Consider the following 22,256-nt stretch of genomic DNA (forward strand, 5'->3'; position numbering starts at 1 on the left):
TTTCTGGGTGTAGAGGTCACGGGGCCCTTTGCAATGGGCGCAGAGGCGGCAGAAATGGCGGGGCACGAGTGCGACATGTTTTGACCACAGTGGAGGACAAGGAACTAAATGCCGCTGCTTATCTGAGAAGGCAAGGGTTGACAATGACAATGAGGATGACAGCTGCTGACTTACATGCTAATAAATTATTGGTAGAAAATCTCGGCAATACATAAAGAAATAGGTAGTTCCAGGTGAATGTAAATGTCACCTAGGCTTCTCACTTCCTTTCTGATATATATTTTTATTACAGACATAGATTACAAGGCATAATTCAAAGGGGAAATTACCGTGGTAATGTAGCGAATGAATGGATGTAAGGTGTTGTCAGGTGATAATTAGCCAATTCCTGGTGTATACCACTATCACTTACCTTATTTTTTTTTGGTATATATTATTTTGTATAAGTATAGGGCATAGGGCTTATTTCAATGGATGAAATCTGTGGAAAAATCCGGGGGAGATTTGCTTAGCGCAGCACGGCCTGGGAGGTGAGAGGACAGGGTAATGGGGGGAGGTAGGGAGGGGAGTCAGGAAGGGGGGAAAATCACTAAAATCTCAACAATGGATGGGAGTACAGATGAGATTTGGAGTGCTGACTAGTGTTGGACATTGGCAGTACTGATAGATGATACAAGCCACCACTTGAAAGCCCGGGATAATTCAAAATAACACAGAATCACAAAAGTGACGCCCTGCGGTATGATCCATTGCGCCCAAGCGTCATAAAAGTGACGCCCTGCAGTTAAGGGGTTAATATGATACTGTAATGGTCTCTTGCATAATATTCGTTTCTGTCTTCAAGTATCAAAATATCAGCTACAAAGGGAGAAAAATAATCACTATCATAGCGTCAACAGAATGACTCAGTCACTCCAATGATCTTATTGGTAAGTATGACACTCAGTGAGAGTTCCTTCAAAAGTACACTTGACTGTAATGTTCCTGTGTTCTGTAGGATTAATACTGTTACATACTTATCTTGTACACTAGAATCACGTGATAGTGATAGGCGCCAGTTATCCCTTGTCAGTGCTGACAAGCTTTTGCTGAGGTCTAAGGCGTATCACTGTTTCTAAACGACTAAATTTTTTCCCAACCCCGACAGGACAGAGAAAATGCTGTGGACATCATTACCAAGCGTGCCCCTAATTGGCCTATGGGAGGGTAATATGTCCACTGAAGATATTGCAACCACTGACAGAGAACAGTCCAATAACTGAAAAACTCTCTACCCGCACTCCTAGTAGGCAAAATTATTACTTCAGCATTAACAAATCATCCAACACCGCTTCAGATAGGCCTAGCAGTCTTTCTACGAGAATCAAAGAAGTAATCAAGATTATGAATGCTTTCGGTGTTACTTGCACTTACGGTGAGTTGTTGCGCTTCAAGAGGTGTGCAGCTACAGCAGTAGCTAAAAATAGTGAACTGACCTCAATTTCCAAGGCTACAGATCGTTTAGTGCAGTGTGTGGTAGACAATTTTGATGCTGATGTAGCATCTCTAAATGGCAAGATATCAACACATTCCTTGGCAACGCTCATAACTCAACCAGATAATGAATGTCACCATGTAGAGCAGGCTATACCACGTTAATAGAAGACGATGAGAGTTTGACATAGTCAGGTACAATGGCCCAAATATACCTAATATTCCACCACAGTGCTTGAAAAAACGGCTCTTTCACTAAAACTTCTTGCACATATGACTAGCGAAACAAAAAGCTAAGAACAGTATTATAACATTCTTCCAAGATGTCGCAAAAGTGTGAAGGTTGTCCTGAGTTTCATGGATATAATACCCGTTTATGTCGTGACCGAGGAGAATATATTCAGCCCAGGACTAAGACTGTTTACTTCCCACTCATTGACATCCCACCTGCACATCCAGACACAGTTATGACTGCTATGACTAAAGCACAGAAAGTAAGTCAAGAGACAGGACAGAACTTTACACTCTTCACAGCTGACCAGCAACTCTACAAAGTCGCAATTCAGATAAAATGTGCATATCCAAGTCTATTTCCAAGCCTTATTTCAAGATTAGGGGAAATACACATGTTTATGAGATTTATGATGCTGTTGGGACACTGATGGCAGAATCTGGTCTGGCAGAAATTTTAGAAGCTGTATTTGAAGGTGTTGGAGAAATGCTAAGTGGAATGTTTCCAATGAGTATGAGAGCTCTGCGCTTATTAACTGAAGTGCTGCATGGAGGTATTTTCAGTCAAGATGAAGTAAATTCTCACGATGACCTTTTGACTGTGTTGGAAGGCCTGACAACTAGAAATCGTACTGCAAAGCTGTGGATTGATGTTTTGAATAAACCAGTACTGATAGTGATGCTATTTGTGAAGGCAGAACAATGTGTGTGGCCTCTTCACCTGTATGCAGTTGAACTCATGTTACCATACTTCTTTGCTTCCAGGCAAGTAAATTACGGAGGGAATGGAGTATACTGTCTAAGAAGCGTGGCATCCTTGCCAGAAAATATCATAACATGTGATGAGGCACAAACATGGAGTCTGGAGGGTATATGGAGTGATATTTTTTATAGAAACTACCTTCATGCGGTTTGGTCATGGTAAAGTTGGAATAATAGGAAATACACTGAGACCTGAAACACTGAAGACATGGGCACATAGCCTGCATGTATGTGGTAACGTAGTTGAAAATATATCAAACATGCGAGAGAATGAACCTTTACCTAGCGTGCAAACAGTTAACAAAGAGGAAGCCAGAGCAAGAATCACTGTTGATAAAACTGACAGAGAAGGATTAAGGCGAAAACCCAATCTCTGCATAGCCCCACTTAACCCTGAACAGAACAGAAAAATTGTTGACAGAACAGTTGAAATTGGTACTAGACAAGTGGAAGAATTTGAAAGGAACTGCCTCAAGGATTCTATGATACCATCCCAAAGAAAACAGAAACAGTGGCAGTCACAAAGAAGTCTATCAATGTAGATAGGTGTCACGTTTGGATACAAACTTAATATACTCTAGAGTAATAGGACTTCAAGCAACCTCGCGAGATAAGAATATTGAAGAAATTATCTCCTGTGAGCTCTCTCCTGTTCCTACAGAACTTATCACTGACTCATTAAATTTTGGTTATATTTAAGTCAAAATCAGTCTTAAAGAATTAGATTAGGGTAGAGCAGTCAACTAGATATGCTGCAAGAGTTACTTTGTGCACAGTAATTGATGGCTCAGCTCTTTTGTGGATTCCCCGCTAGCCATCATCCTGTTCTTCCCAACAGCCTATAGTCTAGGACTTTGTGAGTAAATTCAAAGACCGGATAAAAGTGAGACTAGAAACAGAGGATGTGTACTTAGTCTTTAACAGATGTAATAATTATAGCACCAAAAGTTCTACAAGGATTTTAAGAAGAAAAGAAGGCATCAGAGTGTTTCAACTGAGTCCCACATCACGTTTCTTAAATATTTTAAAATGCTTAATACTGACAAATATTCAGTGATTCATTTCTTCAGACTGATAATCTAGGCAAGATGAAACCACACTAAAAGGAACTTAAGACGTCAAAATAAGGTGGAGTCCCCCGGCTGCCGGAGTAATATATATATATATATATATATATATATATATATATATATATATGGAGCCTCTGTGGTACAGTGGTAAAGCGTGCGTTTTCGTACACTGAAGAACGAGGATTCGCGCCCCGCCAGAGTAATAGGCATTGGGAGCGTTCTTCTGGCCACATACTGCATTGGTGGACATCAGGGGTGCTGTGATTGAACCAGTGTCGCATGCTACAAAGTATACTTGGACCCATCGGCTTGTGCGGGCTGATTACACTTAGTTCACAGACTACACATACATCAAAAGCTACTCCAACAGTACAATACACTTTCAAGCACTTCTCACCCTCCATACAACCTCTACCAGACAGCCTAAGCCACTTGGTAGAGATACATTGGCTGTATTGTCCCCGTTTCGGTCGGGATAGGCCGGTCCTGCTGTGGACGCTCAAACGGCTGATGAGATGGGATGAGAGAGAGATATATATATATACACGTGGTGGCGACCATCATCCACTTACTTCATGTAGTACTGCCTACTTCTTCCTTAGCCTTTATCATTCTTTTTCTGTGCCTGTTCTCCTCTCTTTCTATTTCTCCCATCTTTCCTGTCACTTCTTATTGCTTTTCTTTCCTTTTCAAGTGGCTTTACATTGAGGGACAAGCCAAATGGTTTCCTGTAAGTCAAGAAACCATTTACAACGCTGGGTGGTAACCATATAACCAAACCATACGTGTCAACAAGTGGGTTGGTGGAAGGTTAGTGCCCCTCCCCGTAAAACAAATAACTCAAAGTCAAGTGGCCAACCCTTGCGGGATTGTTGCGTCTGGCAATAGATAGATAGATAGACATATATATATATATATATATATATATATATAGATAGATAGACAGATATATATATATATATATATATATATATATGCATACATACATACATATGTATACATACATATATATATATATATATATATATATATATATATATATATATATATATATATATATATATGTATATATATATATATATATATATACAGTATATATATATATATATATATATATATATATATATATATATATATATATATATATATATATATATATATATATATATATATATATATATATTTTTTCATTCATTCATTGCCAGACGCCATGTATCCCAAACGGGGTGGCCAACGGCTTAGAGTTAATTGTTTTACAGGGAGGGGCACTAATCTTCCACCAACCCCACTTGACACGTAGGGAGAACGTTATGCCAACAACATCTGGTGTTCTGAGGCGGTCACCCATCCAAGTACTAACCAGACCCAACGTTGATATATATATATATATATATATATATATATATATATATATATATATATATATATATATATATATATATATATATATATATAAGCTTTCATTATATTATAGAGTGATCTATTTTTTTTTAATTTTTATTTTAAGTTCGTGCATTCGCTAGGGAGCAATGGTTACCATAGTTACCAACTCAGAGACATCCAAAACATGCCAGAGTTCTCTTACATTACCTAACACTCTAAATTATTTAGGATGCAAACTGAGATAAAATTACATAATCAAACAGTCACATAAATAAAACATTATGGAGAAAAAAAACACAAAAATTAATGTGTGAATTACAGAATAACTAAACTCACAAACAGCAGGCTAACTAGCAACTCAGACTGGTAACGGAAGTACTAGAAACATCGGGAATTCTCCAGAACCTTACTAGCACTCCAGCTTCTTAACAGTATGCAACTGTGCTCACTGCTTCACATTCTGGAGTCTTCAAATCGCAGAGGTGACACACCAGCAGGGGAGGCAAATGATTTTTATAGTTTGACTGTACGAGTTAACAGACAATGGCTAGACAGTTTACCTGGGCATGGTATAAGCACAGAAGCACAGTTCTTGAGGAGAACAGGAGGGGCCCCATCAGGACCATATCTTGTTAGTACTAAGGCCAGTGATGGCAGAAAATACATCAATTGAAGAAAATTTAATGTTAGCCATGGGGAAATCAGAGGGGGAAAGTGATGGAGGAACAGCACCACAATCATCTAAGAGACTGTACGAGTTAACAGACAATGGCTAGACAGTTTACCTGGGCATGGTATAAGCACAGAAGCACAGTTCTTGAGGAGAACAGGAGGGGCCCCATCAGGACCATATCTTGTTAGTACTAAGGCCAGTGATGGCAGAAAATACATCAATTGAAGAAAATTTAATGTTAGCCATGGGGAAATCAGAGGGGGAAAGTGATGGAGGAAGAGCACCACAATCATCTAAGAAGGAATTGGAGAGAAAAGTCTGAGCGAAGAGTTCTGCTTAGCAATAGAAGAAATAGCTACAGAGCCATAAGAGTGGGAAGGAAGGATGATGAGGTAAAGTTGGTAGAAAGGTTTTCGGCAAGGTCCCAGAAGGAGCGGGAAGAATTTGATTTGGAGAATAGAGTATTTAGTAAGAATGAGAATATTTTTAGCAGAGTGAAGACCAGACATAGCACGATTTCGGGCAAAATCATAAAAGAAACGAGATTCAGGGGTGGGTTTGCTCTGGTACCTTTTGTAGGCCTTATCCTTGTTGTGGACAACATTATAATAAGCATGATTAAACCAAGTTTTATTTTGCATTAGTCATATGATATGAGAAAGGAGTGTATACTTCCATTCCCGATAAATAACCTCTGGAATGCACAAGGCACACTCAGATGGCTGTTGGCCATGGAAGCGATGATCATTCCGGTGAAAACCAAAGAAGTACTCCCTGAGGGCCTCGCAATCAGCAGCTCCAAAGTACACCCACCAACGCTTCTTGGGAGGGTCCACAGGTCTTACTGGATCGAAAAGACAGGTTGAGGTGATAAGGTTGTGATTGGAGAAGCCCAGCAAAGAGAAAGATAAATAACACAAACAGAAGGATTAGATGTATGGAATAGGTCAGCTATGTTGAAGCTCATTCTATGCCGGTCAGGGATGTGGGTAAGGTGCTCTACAAGCTGCTCAAGATCAAGTGAGAAAACATGTAGGTTTCTTGTAGAAACTTTGTAGCTTCTTGTAGTGTGTTTTGTAGATCAGTTATACATATATTAGACTCGTGGACGAGCGGTTGTTATACATGAGTAGTTTTGTAAGTAGATAATCTTCGTTCCCTTTTTGTCATGCAATGACAGGAGAGATAAAGATTAGTATGGGACTATTTTTATTTGTCTTGGAAATATTAACAAGTCTCTGCCACCCTCTCGACCCTGTTGCTAGTCTCCTTCTCTCTCTCTCTCTCTGTACAACCTCTCGCTACGATTGCCAGCCCCCTTCTGATCTCTGATTCCTACATTCTCGTTTAGGAGGGGTCGTGTCACGTGGGCTATACTGTTGTTGAAATGTTCTAGAAGCCTGTGTGTGTATATGTATGTGTATGGTCACGAGGTGCTGTTTATAGGCTACTGTGCTGGTATGAGACATTCTGGAGAGGTGCTAACGTCATTTCCTTTTGGCCCCTAGGTTTGACATTGACCTAACCTCTAGACTATATATGTATGTTGCTAGCTATTATGTATTAAGATATTTTAGAGTCGCCATGGGTTTGTTCACCAGGTGGATCAGTGAATGGAGAAGTGACCCAAAGGTGGGGGTGAACATTGAAATAACCTAGAATGGAGATTAGGGAAAGGAGAAATTCATAGGATGTGTTCCACTGTAGAAATAAGATAGTCAAAGAATTTTTCATAGTAGAATTAGGGGATAAGTAAACATCACAGATTATTTTTCTTCAAAGAATGACAGGATAGCCGAAGCCAGAGAGTAGAAGATTCTGAAGATTCAAGTTCAGCAATTTGAGAGCGAGTATTATATCGTTGCATACATAATTATACACAACAGCCACCTTTGCTTTTGAAATGAGTACCGTACAGAGAACGTAGGAGGATACTGAGAATGGTTTGCTATCAGTCGCCTCAGATAGGCTAGCTGAGAGTCAGTGAGGAAGAGAAGGTGAGGTTTAGAGTAGGAGTGGTGATATTCAACAGAGAGAAAGTTAGAGGAAAGGCCGTGAATGCTGCAGATATGAAAAAGAAATGAGTCTGTCAGTGGTTCCTGGCATCTCGCTTGGTTGTCACCGGAAGATAGGCGGATGGTTGGGGCTTTGATGGTCTCCCCTGGTGTAAGTGTGTGTGTGTGTGTGTGTGTGTGTGTGTGTGTGTGTGTGTGACAATGATTGTGACCCCCCCTGTGGAGGGAGACACACTATGGTGTGGTACTACCATTCTGCAGCCGTATTGTGTTAGAAAGAATTCTGCCACCATATTCCTGGTAGCCATAAAAGGCGACTAAAAAGGACTGGGTGAGGGGACTTGGGACCCCCTCCTCTGTTTTTTTAGTTACTACAATGAGACAGGGCATAGAAAGGGAAGGGGGATTGTTTTATCCCGATATCCTGATGACTGGGTCTAAGAATGTGCCTGGATGTAGTACGATTGAGGCCAAATAGGAGGAAATTGGGAGAATGTTTGTGAGAAGCATTTTGAATGTGTTAGCTTTTAGTGAAACAAAGATGAAAGGGAAAGGTGAATCTAATTTTGGAAGTGTGACTGATGGATGTCAGGTGTTGACAGAGGAAGAGTGAGAGGAGTGGTCTTGTTAGTGAGCTCGAAAGTGCAGCAGTTTGTGATAAAATGGAAGGAGGTATCATCGAGACTGATGTTGGTGAAAGTGAACTTTGGACGTGAGCTGTGTGTGCAAATGGGCCTGGTAATGAAAGGGATGAGGACGAGAGGGAGACACTCTGGAATGATGTTGATGAGTGTCTGAAGAGTTTTGGAGCAAATGTGAATGTGGTAATAATGAAAGATCTGATTGCTAGAGTGGGAAATGTAGAAGTTGAAGGTGTAGTTGGGATGCATGGTGTGCCTGGAGAAAATGAAAATGGGGAAAGAATGATAGGGATGTGTGTTGTGCGAGAGATGGTAATTGGATATACTTGTTTGAAAAGAAAGATATTAATAAGTATACATGGGAGAGACAGGAGGGTGGAAGGGTTGTTGGTAGAGCATTGATGAACTATGTGGTTGCGTCCAGGAATGTAAGAGGAAGATTGTTGGAAGTGAGAGTTTTGAGAGGGAAGGGTGGAGGTATGTCTGACCACTACCTGGAGGAGAGAAGGTTGAAAGTAGGTATGAAGTAGTTATGAGGTGAGTGAAAACTTGGAGGATTAGGTGTGGCAGGGAGTGAATGAGTTGGGTAAAAGAGAGAAAATGATATAGCATCACGAAAAGTTGAAAGATGAGTAGAACACAGTGAACGATCAGGAAAATGGTGGTGCAGAAGAGGAATGGCAGTTGTGTAAGAGTGTTGTGGTGGGGTATGCAGAAAAGGTGTGTGGTGTGGGATGAGTGTGTGGTGGTGTAAGGAAGGGAAGTGAATGGTGGTGTGAGGAAGTAAGTATGGCTTTAGCTGAGAAGAGACGTGCTAGATGGGCACGTAGCACCAGTCTAGCAGCAAACTCTCATCCATTTTCTGTCCAACTCCCTAATGCAAGAGTTAACCGTTACTCCCAATCCTTTATTTGTGCAACATGTCAGCTCTGGAACTGTCTCCCTCTGTCTGTATTTCCTGCTAGCTATGATCTCCAGTCTTTCAAACGCAGTGTGTCCAGGCATCTCGAAATGATCAGATCTTGAATTTGGTTCTTTCTTCTATTTTGTTTTTCTCTTGGAAGGAACAGTTATTGCGGGCTCGTGGGCTTTTTTCCCTTCTTCCTAGCGTTTGAAAAAAAAAAAATGACATGTGGCTGCAGAGGAAGGATGAGGTGTCATGTGCGAGGTGTAAGGAAAAGAGGAGTAGGGCGAGAAGGGCTGTGTGTGATGCTAATGTGGCAGCAGAGGAGAGGTGGGGTTGGCGGTTCACTGAGGGTTTTCAACAGAATAAGAAAATTTATTGGAAGGAGGTGAAGAGATGCAAAGGGGGAGAGTCTGGGAAGGAAGAGCGAGTGAAAGCAAATTCAGTAAGGAAGAGATGGGCAGAGTATTTTGAAAGAGTCTTACATGCAGAGGAGGAGAGGGAGGCTGAGACTGTAGCAAAGGGAAGGGTGCAAGGAATAATGTGCTGGGAGAGTTGGATGATTTTTGATCACGCTGGAGGAAGTGCAGAAGGCAGTAAAGGAGATGGAAGCAAGGAGCTGCAGGTATGGATGGGTGCACTGTGGAATTGCTGAAAGGTGGTAGTACGACTATTGTTGAGTGTTTAATAACATTGCTGAATGTGTGTTTTGTGAGAGATGTTGTGCCGATTGACTGGACAAGTGTGTGTGTGGTTTCTATTGTATAAAGGCAAGGGTGATAAGTACGAATGTGCTAGTTTAAGGGGTATAAGTCTGATGAGTGTTGTAGGTAAGGTGTATGGTAGAGCGTTGATTAACAGTTAGAGAGGGTACAGAGGGAATGATTAATGATGAGCAGTGCGGCTTTAGGAGAGGGAGGGTATGCTTGGATCTGGCGTTTACTGTGAGACAGGTGTGGTGTGTGAGGAGTATTTAGCAAAAGGTAGGGATGTGTTTTGGGCGTGCTTGGATTTAGAGCAAACATATGATAGAAATGATAGGTAGACTTTGCGAACTGTTTTGAGATTGTGTAGACCTGATGGTAAGTTGTTAAAAGGAGTGTAAAGTTTTCATGAAAACAGTAGACCGTGTGTAGGAGTGGGAAATACTATGAGTGATCGGTTTCCCGTGAGAATGGGGTTGCAGGGAAGGATGTGTGATGTCGCCTTGGTTGTTTAATATTTGTGTGGGTGGTGCTGTAAGGGAGAAGAATGCAAGAGTGTTAGGCGGAGGTTTGAGTTTGGTAAATGCTCATGGTAGAGAGTGGAATCTAATCAGCTGCTGTTTGTGGATGTTTCTACACTGGTGGCTGATTCGGAGGAGAGACTGAGACAGTTGGCAGAGGAGTTTGGAAGGGTATGTGCAAGGAGGAAGCTGAGAGTAAATGAGAATAAGAGCAAAGTGATGAAGGGTACGAGTGTGGTAGATGTAGTATTGAATGGTGAATTACTTGAGAAGGTTGAGTGTGTAAAGTATTTAGGGTCGCATGTTACTGTGGATGGAAGAATACATGCAGAGGTGAAGTTAAGAATGATTGAAGTAGTGAAAGTGCTGGGAGGAATGAAAAAAGTGTTTGGATGTCATTCACTTAAACTGGATGTAAAGAGGGTGTAGTGGTACCGACTGCATTACATGGGATTGAAACATGGAATATGGGTGTAGCAGAGGGGAAGAGTTTGAATGTAATGGAGATGAGGTGTCTGAGGAGTACCGTATGTGTGGAGTGACGCATATGGATCGAGTGTGAAATGATGAAGTGCGAAGGAGAACTAGAGTTATGCGGCAGATAGCAGATCGAGCTGAGCAGAGGGTGTTGCAATGGTTTGGGCATATGAAGAGAATGATAATGAGCACTTGGTGAAAAAGATAACTCGATCGGATGTGAGAGGCATATGGCTGAGAGGAAGACCACAATTAGGACGGATGGACAGTGTGAAGAGAGCATTAGATGCGACGGGATCGCTGTAGAGCAAGGGTGAGTTGTTGTGCGTTATAGGGATGACTGGAGGGAAATTGTGAATGAAAAAATGGTGCTGTGGATGGGATGGGTCCACTATGATGTGGCAAGGGTTAACTAGCTCTGCTGTCGGGTCCAGCTGCGGATTTCACTGACTGCACTGCACAGTTGACCCTTGTGCAGTGTGGCGTGGTGAGGATTTGTTCCCTCTCCCCTTCGGGCTAAGGCACGAGTAAACGTGTGTGTGTGTGGATGAGTAAATTTGGAGTGTGTCGTTCTGTCTCGGCTACCCCCTTTTCTTTGGGGAAGCATCCTAGGTATATAGTTTTTCTTCGATTTTAAGCAACCCTTGTAGAAGGCCTCAGGGTCAGATTAGGAGTCAATCTCTTGTTTTTTAGAGGAACAGATCGAAGGATTGTCTCAGAGGGTAAGATCAACTGAGCCAGTTTTTACATCTAATTTAGCTCAACCTTTGCAAACTGGAAGACGATGATGATGCGACAATTTTGTATGTTGACTTTAGAATAATAAGTAAAAGATCAAGGTCACGGGGAAAGGTCAGAGGCCAAGGTAACGTGGCAAGGCGCGCTCAGACATGATCTGATTTTAATCATTGTTGGTGAAAGGGGTAATAGTTGGCAAGAAGGAATCTATTCCATTATGAGAATAATCTGTCGAGGGCCAAGGTCACAAGGCACCGAGTAGAATAAGGTAGTTCGATTTTGACAGTAACATGTCGAAGGTCATGGTCACTGGGGAACATAAATTATTTTGCCAGTAGACCACTTGGTGTTCGCAGACCTTGCATACTTTGAGTGCTCCTTTCTGTTTGGGTTGATTTCTTGACCCTATGATTTTCTCACCGTTTCAGTGTAATTTTCCCCGATTTCCAAGTGTATTATCCAATGCAGCCAAAGAAAATGACATACAAGTTATGGCAGTTACATGTCTGACATTTTACTGTAGACTACGTTTCTTTCTCCAAAACAGGAATGTAAAAACACGTGAACTAAGAGTGTGAAGCACCGTTACCCTATTACACACAAAAGTTTGGAAATGATTAGGAAAGAAATGTATAATGGCCAAAGCATCGAGCTATGAGCTGGTGTATATGAAATAATTTCCCATTATACATAGCCTTTGAGAGAGCATATCTGGACCACGAAGTATATTCTCGTCAATAGTCATGTTTGCAACAGATGACAGTCACCTCATAAGTTCAGTTTAGTTTAACCGACTGTGCAATTGTGATTATAGCAACTTTCACCCACCTAGTCATTTGTTTTACAGACTTCAGGGCCATTCCACGGTCAACGGGATGAAAATAGAGTTATGGTCAATAATATCCCTCCATGTTCTGGTTTGGCAGTATTGAATCTCTTGTAGAGAGTTATGAAAAGTTTATTGGGCTTTGAAGATGGCATCCCTGGTCTTTCAGGAATATTCGCTCATTGTCCCTTAGTTTATCGTTACGTATAGCGATCGCTACCCATCAAATGAACAAGTTTCCCCCTCTGCTGGACATAAAACAGTTGTGGCCTTCTTTGTGCACATCTACGAGTAGGCTATGATCTCTCTCTCTCTCTCTCTCTCTCTCTCTCTTACTGTACTCCTTCCCCCTCCTGCCAGTTCTCCTCACCGTGTCATTAACTTTTATTTTTTTTTATTTCTTGTCCTCTGCTTTTGATTTCTCTGACATTTAGGCCTGAAGCATTAGCTTAAATTCGTAGGGAGCTTGAAAAAAAAAAAATAAATCGAGAAGGCTAGTTATTTCAGGAAAGCTACTTGGAAGCGTGCTAAGTCGAAATCACACATTCTAAACATTCCACATGAGCTAGGCGAGTGGGACGAGAATCCAAGAGAGCCAACTACGGCATGGAGTGCTTATATAGCTTAGGAACCAAAAGTAACAGAGGGTCATGTAACACCTCTTTTTAAGATGTTTGGGCATAAGAAAAACATTTTTACCATCGTTTTAATGATTTATTGGCGTATATTCAAGGAATTTGTACTATGATCAAGGAAATGTACTATTTAAAACAAAATGGTTAATCAACACATTAAAAGTCAACAACCAACACTAACTTTTGCCAGCAGCAGTTACTGAACTACTTGTAAATAAAACATTTTTTTCAGTATCATAACTGTACTAATTTTGTTTAATTGATTCGAAAATGCACTTGACATGTTTGTTGATGATTGGCTGAATGCAACATGTCCGAATAACATTTATTAACCCAAATTTTCCCCTCAAATATATGTTGTCAATTGATAATGCTAACGAGTAAGAAAGATTATGAAATAATGTTTCATTCAGCCAGTAATCACCGACCTGTCAAGTGCATCTTCACCTCAGTAAAAAAAAACACACACAAAAAAACGAATATAGTCTTGGTCATAGATATAGCATAGGGACTCAGTATCTTCTCCATCAGGTGGGCATGAATTAGCACAATGAGCATGAATTACCACAAGATTGGCCAATACACGAGGAACACATGGGTGGACAGTAGGCACCTGCTTTCCGGCATTGCATCTCTTGTCATACATTTCTTTACACCCACATGACACAATGAGAAGAACATGTTCTATTGCTACTGGTCTGTCAGTCAAAATAGGATTGAGCATTCCACCATGAAGCTCCCAACCCCAGTCAGTAGGATTTATATGCTCAACATTGCCCAACCACTTCTGAACTGCGAAGCAGGCTTGACATGAGTGGTACTTTGCAGCTGAGGATGTGGGAGGTAGGCTCTGAAGTTGGAAGCTTCTGGAAGCTTTGCTCATCCTCTGCATTTACTGCACAAATCTCAGCTTATCAAGTGTTGTACAGTCGTGGTCATAAATTATAACCTACAGTCCTGTACCCCGTGCCTCAGGCTTGCTCCTTTATGCGCGGCAAGTCACACTGCAGTAAGAGGGGCTGAGAGGGAGGGGCCACAGAGAGAATGAAAGTTTGGTGGGGGGACAAATGATGGTGCTGGGGTGGAGTGACGGAGGGAAGGGAAAGTAGGTAGGGGAAAAAGAATGAAATGCGAAGTGGTGGCCACATAAATTGTCTATTTTCCTTTATTCAGAGCATGATATAAAGGAGTTAATATTCGGTAGATAAAACAGCATTACACCTTATATAGCAGCGTCAGATAACAAGCTTTACATAGGTGGTGATATCACGGCTTTTTCGTGCGCAAAATATACTGACGTGACGGATCAAATATTAGTGCAGAGGCTACGAGATTGTGTAGGCCCAGACTGTCAATGCGTGGAAGCTAGAGAACGAGAGGACACGGGCCCGCCTCCTTCAGCACACCAAGGAACAGTGGGAGCTGTTCAGACGAAACCAGCAAACCATTAACAACATTGTTTCCTCGGTCCCGCGACAATTGCAAGAAGATATTGAGGCAGGAAGCCACTGGACTACTTACTAAGGCTTTCCTTGTTGCTTTGGCTTGATCAGTTTCGGTAAACAATGACGTAGATATATTTTTGGAGTTTGGGTAGGATTTTGTTTCATTTTCCTTCTAGCAGATTATGAGAGATACCGTTATAATATCCACTCAGGCGCACAGACTTCAGGTTTATTTACCTTTTATGCACAATAATTATTTCAAATAGCCTTTTCATATAGAGATGCAGTAATATAGCTGACACGATGGTGACACTATAGAGGGATGTATACGGAGAGGATAATCATATTTACTGTGCACACAGCCATGTCAGAGTTTGCATATGATATTTAGTTCCAAAAATTAATTACATGTAAGGGTAGACGATGTTTCTTACAGAAACATTACGGAAATCAAAGCCATCCAGACTTAAATTTGCGTCCGAAGTCAAAATACACGGATAAACACAAATACTGTAACTGGCTCCGCACTAATGTTTTATCTTTTACGTCAGTATATTTCTCTCACGAGCCAGCCCTTGACATCAGCACTTTCAAGCTTGTTATCTGACGCAACTATACAAGGTGTAATGGAGCATTATCTACCGACTCCTTTATATCATGCCCTGAATAGACAAATTATGTGGCCACCACTTTGCATTTCATTCTCCCTCCCCTACCTTCCCTCTCTCCCTCCCTCCCTCCCCTCACACTGTCCCAGCACTATCACTCGTCCCCCCACCCATCTTCCCTTCCCTCTCTGGCCCCTTCCTCTCAGCCCCTCGTACTCCAGTGTGTCTTGCCGCGCATAAAGGACTCAACCTGAGGCACGGAGTACAGGAGGATAGGTGATTATTTATGACCACGACTGTACATGTCGGACTGACGTTATATAACTTCAGTAGGAATATTTCCCTCATTCTGGCTACTTCTTCATGGCTGGCATCAATCTTCTTAAACAATCTAATGTCCACCAATCCTTTCTTTCCAAGACTGTCATGGCCTTCTTTTTGCCATTGCTAAATGAGGTAGAGACCGTGTCATATCCAGTGAGAGCTTGTGCTATCAATAAGTGTTGTCGAGTGTGTGGATGCATAGCCTGCATAGCCTGCTGGATGCTCTGCATGCTATACACAAAGTCTCTTGCATACTGCATGTACAGTAGATATTGTATGCTGTGGCCCTATCGGCCAACATGACAAGCAGATCTGTATCCTTTGCCATAAGTGCAACAGGGCGTGCAATATTCCCAGCAAATGTCAGTGTTGTGCTTTAATGTAGTGAGGCTGATCAAATGTTACTGGAGACACTCAACTTACAGTTTTCAGTCAGATTTTGTGCATAAGCAAGAACCAAGTAAATACTGTGTGTGGTTGATTGGGATAATCGTTCAAGAATGGGAGAATTTCAATTCTGCTTATCAAACTCTGCCTGTATGACTACTACTGTATCTGACTGAACCCACTCCACGATGGACACTGTTTAGGATAGGATATAAAATAGTCGGCCAGCTACATATTGTCCAGCACTGTTGCTAACTTCAGACTTGCCGTGTTGAGGTTTGGTGGTTCTGGAGAGCCAATGAGTACATGTCTGAGATCTATAACTGGTGGTTTTCTGTATTTCTTGAGTGCGGCTCAGTGGTAGAGCATCAAGCTCGTAATCGGGGGATTGCGAGTTCGAGTCTCCCCGAGACTGCTGTGCCGGGAGTGGTAGCGTGATCCAATACAGGATCTGGCTCGGGTGAACGCCATTTCTCCCATTTGTATTTCTTGAGTTGTACATCAGAATATCAACTAGCAATTGCAGCTGACCGTACTCTGACTGAAAGAGAGAGATGTGGTTCAGCAGTTTTTTTTTCCAGGGGTGATGCCAGCAATGCCACCCATAGCATGCTATGTTCCATGTCCAGTCAGTGTGAGAATGTTTATGTCTGCAATGTCAAGTACGAAATTAACAAGTGCCCCTTCCCAGTCATACACTTTCTCCCCAGTTGGTATTATTGCATCATACAGGCGTAGTACCTCTCAAATGTCATCTACAAATCCTAAGCTACAAAGCAAATCTACTATTTCACGACATTCTAACCAAAAATTGATGTATACAAATATCGCCAAAAGAACTGGTGATATGAAAGATCTGAAACGTGGTTCACATGTTATACTGTGTGCTATTCCTCTCAGACGGCGCTTACTTTTGATCAGCCAAGATAGTAAACGCACCAGAAATTATGCCACCATATGTTCACTGTTGTCCATGTCAGAAAATTTGGGATACTTAGGTGTGTATATACATGATGGTCCTCATTTGGTCATCATTAAGTGATGCAGCCATGTCTACAACGTCCTCTGGCGTCAGACCTGTTGCTTTGTAATTCTCCCTCAATATCCTCTTATCTTCATCTAGAAATGTGTATATGGTGTCTTTTCCATTGCCACATGTCATTATCATGCTATCTCTGTATTGCTCTTGTAACGTATCTTTCACGCGCTTGGTAGTATAGCATTCACCATCATCAGAGTACTTAGTAATCAATGACTCTAGTTCTGTGATGGAAAACTGATGTTCATTTCTCATACCTATGTGCTCACAGAGTTTCAGGAACTCATGTTGTTTGATGGTGTCAACTGACCTTGAGGGATTTGACACTTATGGTGGTACTTGGCCTCAGTTGCCACAAGCTCGCAATCACTTTCAATGCGTGTATATCCAGACCCTCTCCAACTATCAGCTCGGACCATCTCCTGATCTGCAACAGATGAAAAATAGTTCAGTTGATGCTGCTTCATGAGTCACCTCACGTTGGGCCTTTGCTTGTTTGGCGATCTTACTATAGTCTAGTTATTTTCCACAGCACAGACAGGTTTGATTTATATTAAAGATAGTGAACAGCAGGTGATTTTCTTATGCACTTGTCTTTCTGATTCTTCTGACTCCTCTTTTCACTGTTTTTTAATGTTCTTTGCACCAATTATGAGCCGGAACTGGCAACACTTTAGATAATAGCTTTTCATCAAGTCCATCTCTCAGATCAGCACTAATGTTCATTATGCTAGGTAGGCCTCTTTCTGTGACAGTACTTCGGTCGGAGGTGGTTGGCTTATCACAAAAATCACAGATATCATACTATTCTTGTGCTGGCGTCTCGTCCCATGCACAGTCTCCTATCCACCTATGTACTTTTCCCTGTACACGTCGATCTGTATCCAACCTGAAAAGTGAGAACATCTGTTGAAGTATACTCTAGTTTATAAATCCATATCAATATTATCAACACTGATTTCCGATTTTTTGCGTTTGCTGCAAGTTCTCTGTGTACTGTATATCAGTGACACAGAATTCTAGTACCAATATCAGAAATGGATTTATCACTCCTTAAAACCCATAAAAAGTGGTATTACATGACCAAGTGTGAATTTTAGTCATTAACCTACTGTATATACGCGCCCCATGCCGTTGGTGGCCATCTTTTTTTTTTGTCCCACACGGTTTTCTTAAGTGGAATATTTAGAATGTTTGTTGATTTTCACTTAGGAGACCTCTATGTAGTTTTCCTGAAGAAATCAGCTTTCTCGATTTTTTTTTCCATGTGTATCCTTAATGCTCCTGGGGTAATTCCGAGCATCACTAGGTTTGTACTCCTTTTTCTTCTTTTTCTCCACCGTCTTTCTTCCTTGCTTTTGTGCGATTTTTCTTGTTTCTTTACTGGCATTATCTTTATTTATTTTACTTTATTTCTCTCTCTCTCTCTCTCTCTCTCTCTCTCTCTCTCTCTCTCTCTCCCTCCCTCTCTCTCTCTCTCTCTCGTAACTGCCTCCAATTCCCTCCCTCTCTCTATTTCACACTGACAAGAACAAAGAGCGTTATTATCCCTTCTGCTCCACCACACCTCTTGTTATTTCCATTCTTACCCCTGGGACTGCATTGTTGGGTGCCAGTGGTGCAGTGGTAACATACTCCGTTCACAACTGGAAGACCTTTAGTTATTGTTGTGCAGGTCGAACTCTTCCACATTTTTTTTTTCTTGCCCATGTTTACCCAGCAGCTGTCTATATCCTAGATATAATTTTGATTGTTGCTTGTGGTATTCTATAGGAAGACTGGACCCTAGGAAAAGCTGATTAGCTGACCTAATAATCTTTCGTGCAGTGATATGCATTACTCTTAAGCCTTCTTGTTGTGTCCTTCGCAGCTTACGAGACTCGCTGCAGTAAGCCTTCTTGTTGTGTCCTTCGCAGCTTACGAGGCCCACTGCTGTTCTTTTGCAGTAACTTAGTTCAGATTATCTTCTGTTGCACGTAGCTCAACGGCAGAACAAGACAATACTGCGACTCTACATCCTGTCCTTACCACTTTTTTCGTGACTATAAGTGCTCCATATATTGCGCGCCCTTTGCCACTAGCTTTATAATTCCCTTGAAATGGACGGGTGATTTGACTAGTAACCAAGGAGACTCATTCTTACGTCATAACAAAGGCCAATAGATTCTCTACCAATCATGACTTGGTATTCAGGTGTTGGCTGTGGCCTGTGGCGTACCCAGAAAGTTGAAAAGTGGGGGGCTATTTTTTTTTTTTTTTCTTATCTTTTTAACTGTGGAGCATGACTTTGGCGAGCGCAGCGGGCCCGTACGGCTTGGGGGTTCGGGGGGGCACTAAGTCCCTTCCCCCCCAGAAAATTTTGCATTTTGGCCGATTTCATGATCATCTGGGGGCCATTGGAATAGGTAAACGACATAAATATGTACTCTGTGCCACTGAGTTATGATTCAGCCTCTCCAATATCCTAATACTATTAAAATTCAAACGCTCACATTTCGATCAAACAACTTTACAACTGTAATATACTAATAGCAATAACATAAAAAAAAATATGATAATTTAATCACTATATTAGTCTCAGTTACAAACAGTTAAAGACAAGACATATCCAACATAATTTTCATTCTGATTATTCAGTTCAAACAGATGAAGCTGATGAGCAGTTCTCAGAGCAACCAGTGGATAAAATCAGAAAACTGTCATTTTTGAGATACCACGGAGTATATTACATTAGTAATTTGTTCAGGTATGTATTATTTAAGCTGGGTTTTAAAACTGTTTTTGTTGTCAGCATATGTATGTAGGGGGAATTTAGGTAATGAGGGAAAGTATTATTTTAACGTTTATCCATCCATCCATTGCCAGACGCCATGTATCCCAGACGGGGTGGCCAAGGGCTTAGAGTTAATTGTTTTACAGGGAGGGGCACTAATCCTCCACCAACCCCACTTGACACGTAGGGATGCCTAGTACATTTAATATAAACGGTGTATATATATATATATATATATATATATATATATATATATATATATATATATATATATATATATATATATATATATATATATATATATATATATATATATATATATATCGCCAGACACCTGAATCCCGTTTGGGGTGGCCACAAACAAATCGCCTCCACGTCGCCCTGTTCCCCGCCATTTCACTGCCCTGCTCCCAACTCACACCCCTCTCTCTCATATACCTCTCCACCCCATCCCTCCATCTCATCCTCGGCCTCCCCCTCCCTCTTCCCCCCTCCAACTCACTCACATACACTCTCTTCGTCAGTCTCTCACCCTCCATCCTCTCCACATGGCCAAACCACCTCAGTGTGTTCCTCATAACGCTTCCTATCACATCCACATCCACACCACAACGCTTCTTTATATCCTCATTCGTCAGCCTCTCTCTCCATGTGACTCCACATGCTCCTCTCAAATAACTGATTTCCACTGCTCTCACTCTTGACTTGTGTCCTTCCAACAACGTCCAAGCTTCACTTCCATACGTTAGAGTTGGTATCACAATACTGTCATGTAGTAACTTTTTCACTTCCATGCTCACTTCCCTGTTTCTTATCACTGCTTTCAAAGAACCAGCAACCTTTCTCCCCTGCTGTACCCTTTCAAGCACTTCACCCTCCAAACCTCCATTCTTACTCATCACACTACCCAAGTACTTAAACGTACTCACATTTTCCAATTCCTCACCATCCAACCTCACTGTACATTCACTGACTTCACCTCTCTCAAAGACCATCACTTTACTCTTCCCTACATTCACCTTTAGATTCCGTTTCTTACACACTCTCCCAAACTCATCCACCAAGCCTTGCAGCTCCCCTTCGTGTTCACTCAACAACACAGTATCATCTGCAAACAACAGTACAGGGAGTTTCCAAACACTATCCTGTCTCACCAGGGCCACTCCAACATCCACTATCCTACCTTGTACCTCTTTTATTACCCCATCCATGTACAGATTGAATAACCATGGAGACATGACACATCCCTGTTTCAACCCAACCTTCAAAGAGAAAAATTCTCTTATTTCACCATCCACACGCACTGCAGCCTTAGCACCATCATACATACTCTTCACAGCATTCAACAACTTCCCATCTACTCCATATATTCTTAATACTTTCCACAATCCTTGTCTATCCACCCTGTCATATGCTTTCTCCAAATCCATGAAAGCCACATACAACTTCTCTCCCTTCTCTAGAAACTTTTCCACTAAAGATCTAAGAATGAATATCTGATCTACACAATCTCTTCCCTTCCTAAAGCCTCCCTGTTCTTCTCCAACAAAGTCCTCTGTTCTTTCCTTAACTCTGTCAATAAGTATCCTACCATACACTTTTCCCATTATACTAAGAAGACAAATGCTCCTATGATTACCACACACTTCTTTTTCCCCTTTTCCTTTGTACAAGGGAATAATAATACCTGACTTCCAATCCTCCGGGACTCTACCTTCCTCCCAGTCCAATCTGCACATCTTCCACATCCATTCTACTACTATCTCTCCCCCATACTTCAGCATTTCACCATACACTCCATCAATTCCTGGGGCTTTCCCCAATTTAACTTTCTTCATTGCTTCCACAACTTCTATCCTATTGATTTCTTCCTGTCTTCTCACCTCCCTCCTTCCCCAAGCCATTCCCCAACCACTTATACTCGCATTACTTCCATCCTCTATGTTCAGCAATTCCTTAAAGTGTTCTCTCCATCTGCTCACTTTTTCTCCCTTCTCCACTAGTAATCTACCATTTTTATCTTTCACTCCCCTGCTAACTTCATTTCCACCCTGTCTGACTCTCTTCACCTCTTTCCAGAACATTTTCTTACAGTCTCTCCACTTTACACTCAAATTCCTTCCAAATTCTTCATCCACTCTCTTCTTACTCTCTCTTACTAATCTTTTCACCTCTCTCTTTCTTTTTACATGTAACTCTCTCTTCCGCCTCTCAGCTTCTTCCACGCCCCTATTTCTCATCCATTCATTGTATGCTTTCTTCTTTTGTGCCACAGCCTGCCTCACCACTTCAGTCCACCACGCTCTTCCTTGCACCCCCCTCCATCTTCTCTTCCTCCCACACACCACATCACATGCTGCACGTATTTCTTCTGTAAATATCCTGCACACACCTTCCACGTCCCCCATCTGTTCCAATTCCTATTTGCCCAATCGTTCCTCCACTTCTCTCTTATACTCTGCCTTTTTCTCATCCTCTTGTAACCTTTCCACTCTCTTTGCAACTACTCCTTCCTCTCGTCTTTCCCTTCTTCTATTCCTCCAACTTACTTGGATCCTAATTCTGGCCACCACCAAGTAGTGGTCAGAAAGTCCACTCCCCCAACCTCTATAAGCTCTTGCATCCAT

This window comes from Coenobita brevimanus, chromosome 68 (assembly GCF_032717465.1).
Source record: "Coenobita brevimanus isolate Jiangsu-jjx chromosome 68, ASM3271746v2, whole genome shotgun sequence".
In the NCBI taxonomy this organism is placed as follows: domain Eukaryota; kingdom Metazoa; phylum Arthropoda; class Malacostraca; order Decapoda; family Coenobitidae; genus Coenobita; species Coenobita brevimanus.